At 22.7% G+C, this 6,453-nt stretch overlaps 1 pseudogene; it reads left to right on the top strand.

The window, feature by feature from the left end:
• The first annotated feature begins 2,360 nt into the window (after positions 1 to 2,360).
• LOC132315123 (U2 spliceosomal RNA) lies at positions 2,361 to 2,502 on the top strand (annotated as a pseudogene).
• Positions 2,503 to 6,453: the final 3,951 nt, after the last annotated feature.

Here is a 6,453-nt window from a genome sequence, read left to right on the forward strand (position 1 = left end):
GTTTTAAAGTAATAATTACTTTATTTAAAATATGAATATCAAATGTAATCACGTTACCTTTAACTACCTTATTTTTAAAACATTATATATAAATCTATATTTATATATAAAAGGAAAGCAATGTAATCACATTACCTTTGACTACCTTTTTGAAAACATTATATATAAATCTATATTTATATATAAAAGGAAAGCAACGTAATCACAGTACCTTTGACTACCTTTTTGAAAACATTATATATTAATCTATATTTATATATAAAAGGAACACATTACTTTTGACTACCTTTTTGAAAACATTATATATAAATCTATATTTATATATAAAAGGAAAGCAAATGGTAATCCAGATAATATGTACGATACCCATCGCACGGGAGAGAAAAGATCACAAACGATTGCCAATACATTTAATTTTTTTTTTTATTATTTATTTTAGTCACCCACTCACATAGGTGTTGTCCACTGGTGGTTGACAATGATATATATATATATAATTCCCTTTTAATGTGCGACACCCATCTCGCACGAACTGATAGATATATATATATTAACTATTACTCGATTACCATCTCATGGTTAACAGATCAGACAAATAATAATAAATAAATAAAAATATATTCATGAAACAAAGAAATAAAATTCATGAATATAACATCTATAAAAGCATAGATAAAAATCAATTATTCAAATTATCACTATGATATGATGAAAAATATGTGGGTTTGCTCTGATACCAATTGAAAACACAACGAAAGCATTTAAAAATTTCAGGATCATATCCACGTGATATTTCATCAAATTAATTAGTACTGTAAAAGGATCTCATACCTTTGGACAATTGATTAATCGTCAACACTCCAAAAATAACAGTGAATTAGATTGGTCCTCCTTTGGCCTTGAACACCAGTAAACCTTCACCTCTATATCCCCGGAATACACAGGTTTGTGGAAACGCTATATCTCTTACTCTCGTTATTCTGTATTATGTCAGATAGTGTGTCTTATCGAATAAGAGAGATATATCGTGTATCGTTATTCTGTATTATGTCAGATAGTGTGTCTTATCGAATAAGAGAGATATATCGTGTATATAGATGGGGCTAGAGATGAGGATCAAAAAGGAATTCTTATCCTAGCTCCATTTAGATAGAGATAGAGTTATTCCATAGCTTTATTCTATCTAATTAATTACAATAAGCACCACAATAATTTTGTAATTGCACTCTAGGATTCAGAAATTACAACAAGGTCCTTTCATACTAAATAACTATAACTAAGTCCCTCTACTACCGAATATCCATAAGTAGCCCCAAGGAAAATAAATACTGTCCCACCCAAGGCATGCTTACTTTTTATATTCCTTGAGTAACCAATTTAATCCTTATGATCACTGAATTTCTTTTATAAAAGAATTTTTCAAAATAAATATTTTTCTCAATAAATGATAGAAAAATAAATTAGTAAACATTTTACTAAAATGTCCTGGCCAGGTTCAGTGATCAAACTTATTAAATTGCACCAAGGGGATATTCTAACTCTTATAAAGAGTGTGGATTCCATGTTGAGCATTTGTGTTCCCAAAGCTCCAACATTAGCCACCCAAGATACCATGGTATTGACCTTAAAAGATGTCACATGTTGCTAAGTCAAAGTGACTAATACTGAAACTTGAGTCCACTAAACCTCTCAGGATTTAGAGCTTAATGTATTTAGTAGATAAGAATTACACCAAAATAATAACAGTAATTTGTATAGTGTGGTCTTATGGTGATCCAGTTCAGTGTACTCCAAACACACTAACACACTGCCTTATAATTAACTACCCTAATGATTGAGACAAACCATTCTATCTTAGAGAGGTAAAGTGTGTTACAGTCTTACAGATAAAAGTGCACAACTTTTATCACTGACTGTGAACAATGCCAAGGTGCAAGAAACCGGTGAGCCCAAATCTCCTGCGTGTAAATCTCATTTACACACTAAAGTCACCTATAATGCAACTTAAGGACAATAATGCATCTCATGCAAATATATGTAATGCCCAATGCATGAATATCATATTTATTAATAAAATATCGAATTAATATAAATTAATTGGCTTGTAGGGCATATAATCCCAACATAAATAATGTCTATACGATTATTAAATGTGTAAAGTGTTTCAGTGTTTCAGTATTTATTTTTTAATTGATATAAATTCTATAAAATTCAAAATTACCAAATAAAATTAAAATTAATTCAAATTAACAATATATAAAAAGAATTTAATTCAGATTATAAAGTTCCACATTGGTTTTAAGTAAAAAATATTAAATGAAAGCTTTTTATAAAACTATAGAGCTAAAGAAATTATAACCATACCTTCTCGGCCTTTTGGCTAAGATCAAGTGTAATATTAAATTTTTTTAAGTCGGCCTTTTGGCTAACATTTCTTAGTCTTTTTGGCTAAGATCAAGTGTAGTACTACTTTCTCGACCTTTGTGCAAAGAGTTTCAGTATTTATTTATTAATTGATGATATAAATTCTATAAAACTCAAAATTACCTAATAAAATTCAAATTAACAAAATATAAAAAGAGTTTAATTCACAATAAAGAGCTCTCATTAATTATTATATCCCACGATATACTCAAAATTACCTAATAAAATTAAAATTGATTCAAATTAATAAAATATAAAAAGAGTTTCTCGGCCTTTGTGCAAACAGTTGCAATATTTATTTATTAATTGATATAAATTCTATAAAACTCAAAATTACCTAATAAAATTCAAATTAATTCAAACTATACTACTCTCATTAATTAAAACCTATTCAAAAAAAGAGTTTAATTCACACTAAAGTATTTCAGTATTTATTTATTAATTGATATAAATTCTATAAAACTCAAAATTACCTAATAAAATTAAAATTAATTCAAATTAACAAAATATAAAAAGAGTTTAATTCAAATTACAAAGTCCCACATTGGTTTTAAGTAAAAAGGATTACATGAAAGTCTCTTATAAAACTATAGAGCTAAAGAAATAGTACTACTTTCTCGACCTTTGTGCAAAGAGTTTCAGTATTTATTTACTAATTGATGATATAATTCTATAAAACTCAAAATTACCTTATAAAATTCAAATTAACAAAATATAAAAAGAGTTTAATTCACAATAAAGAGCTCTCATTAATTATTATATCCCACGATATAAATTCTATAAAACTCAAAATTACCTAATAAAATTAAAATTAATTCAAATTAACAAAATATAATAAGAGTTCCTTGGCCTTTGTGCAGACAGTTTCAGTATTTATTTATTAATTGATATGAATTCTATAAAACTCAAAATTACCTAATAAAATTAAAATTAATTCAAATTAACAAAATATAAAAAGAGTTTAATTCAAATTACAAAGTCCCACATTGGTTTTAAGTAAAAAAGGATTACATGAAAGCCTCTTATAAAACTATAGAGCTAAAGAAATAATAATCACACCTTTTCGGCCTTTTGTGTTTCAGTATTTATTTATTATTAATTGATTTAAATTCTATAAAACTCAAAATTACCTAATAAAATTAAAACCAACCAATATGCAATAACCAACTAAGCAGGAAAAGCAAAATGCAACCCAACCTCACCCCAAAGCTCTTAAACTTACCACATGCTTCCACGGTAATAAATTACTAAATTCTAATAACAATAATTACCTAATAAAATTATAATTAACAAAATATAAAAAGAGTTTAATTCACAATTCAAATTTTACTATACTACTCTCATTAATAAAAACCTATTCATAAAAAGAGTTTAATTCACAATGAAGTGTTTCAGTATTTATTTATTAATGATATTAATAAAAGGAAATTTAATTAAACAAGGATATATTTAAAGAAAATAAAATAATTTCTTTAAAACTCTACCACAAATTACCCATTTTATTTTCAATAAAACTCTATCACATTCAACAATTATATATTTAAAGAGTTTCTATACAACTCTAACACAAATTAACTATTTATCTATTTATTATTTTGAGTTAAAATAAAAGAAAATCTAATTAGACAAGAATTATTAATCTAAAAAAAATTTATTAATTGATATATTAAATAAAATAATTTTTCTAGAATTCTAACACAAATTACCTTTTATTATTATTTTTTAATAAAAGAAATCTAATTAGATAAGGATATATTTAAAGAAAATAAAATAATTTATATAAAACTCTATCACAAATTACCTATTTTTTTTTTTAATAAAACTCTATTACATTAAAAAAAGACATATTTAAAGAGTTTCTATAAACTCTAACACAAATTACATATTTATCTATTTATTATGAGTTTTTTTTTTTAATAAAAGGAAATCTAATATATGAGTATTATTAATAAAAAAATATATATAATTAATTGATATAAAAAAAGAGGTTTTAAAAGAGTTTCTAACTTTCTATAAAATTCTAACACAATTTACCTATTTATCTATTTATTGTGAGTTTTTTTTTTTAATAAAAGGAAATCTAATTAGACAAGAATTATTAATATAAAAGATATATTTATTAATTGATTTGAAAAGAGTTTTTATATAAAATTACAACACTAATTACCTATTTATTTATTTATTTATTATGAGTTTTTAATACAAAAAAATTTTATTGGACAAGAATTATTAATATAAATAATATTTATTAATTAATATAAAAATAAAATAATTTTTCTAAAACTCAACCACAAATTATCTTTTATTTTAAGTATTTTGTTTTTTTTAATAAAAGGTAATCTAATTAGACAATAATTATTAATATAAAAAATATTTATTAATTGATATCAAAAGAGTTTTTAAAAGATTTATTCTAACACATATTACCTATTTATCTATTTATTATGAGTTTTTTTAACAAAAGAAAAATATAATTAAGCAATAATATATTTAAAAAAACAAAATGATTTCTATAAAATCTACCGCAAATTATCGGTTTTATTTTCTAATATAAAAAATATTTATTAATTGATATAAAAAATAAAATAATTTTTGTAAAACTGTAACACAAATTACAGTTTTTTAATAAAAGAAAATCTAATTAGAAATGGATATATATATATATATATATATATATATATATATAAAGAAAATAAATAATTTCTATAAAATTTTACCACAAATTACCTATTTTATTTTCAATAAAACTATATCATACTAAATAATAATATATTAAAAGAGTTTCTATAAAACACTAACACAAATTTACTATTTTATTTTCTTTAAAACTTTATCACATATAACGTGTATTTATTATGAGTTTTTAATAAAAAGAAATGTAATTAGATAATGATATATTTAAAGAAAATAAAATAATTTATATAAAACTCTACCACAAATGACGAATTATTTTACAAAACTCTACCACAAATGACAATGATATATTTAAATAAAATATATAATAAAATAATAATACATATAAATAAAATGTAAAAGTGTAAGAGTTTTACCATTTAAGTATTTATTGTTTAATAGAAAAAAAATTATTAATTAATTTTAAAATAGAACTCAATCACATATAACCTCTGTATTTATTTATTTATAAAATCTAATTAGACAAGGATATATATAAATAAAATAAAATAATTTCTATAAAATAATTAAAAAAACATGTGAAAAGAAAAAAATGCGATAAGTTACAAAACATTCATCACGTGTATCGCACGTGTCTTTTTCTAGTATATATATATATATATATATATATATTTCCAATAAATATATAAAAATAAATTCTAATAAATTCCTAAAAATACTAAAAAAATATTAGAAAATTTAAGAAAAATTCCAGAAAATTTGGAAACCATAAATAACCGTCTTGGATCATAAATCAACCTATAAAATGATTTAAAATATACACAACACTTATATATTGCAATTAAACCTTAAAACTCCAAAAATATTAAATAATAATAATTCATGCTTTTAACTATTCCTATTAAATCCTGATTTAATCAAATAAAATTAACTTAATGTATTTGATTAATCCGTTCTAACTATAATTTAAATTAATAAATTTAAACTAAAACCTTTATACTTAAGATAAAATACTTATGAGTTTTAAGAGGAAAAATAGAAAAAACTCGCTTGATGGTTTTGAAATAAAACTGACGCTTTAAACCTTGATTTCCTCTTCCAAATCCGACGTTATCTTTTTCAGATCTGGCCTCCTCCTTGTCAGCCTTCTCTTTTTCTCTCTCTACCTTTCTTATTTTCTAACATAGAAAACCTTTAACCCTAAAGCCTTATGTGTATATTTATACACCCATTAAAATCCAAATCCTATTCCAACTAGGACTATCAAATAAAAAGAAATAATAATTCTTAAATAACATATATACGTACACATATATTATATAATATATTTGTATATTTTCTTCCATTCTAATCCCTAACTAATTAAATCATGTACATATATACATATATTACTAA

This window comes from Cornus florida, unplaced genomic scaffold, assembly GCF_030987335.1.
Source record: "Cornus florida cultivar Cherokee Brave unplaced genomic scaffold, ASM3098733v1 CherokeeBrave_3.0.0_Hap2_Chr06, whole genome shotgun sequence".
In the NCBI taxonomy this organism is placed as follows: Eukaryota; Viridiplantae; Streptophyta; class Magnoliopsida; order Cornales; family Cornaceae; genus Cornus; species Cornus florida.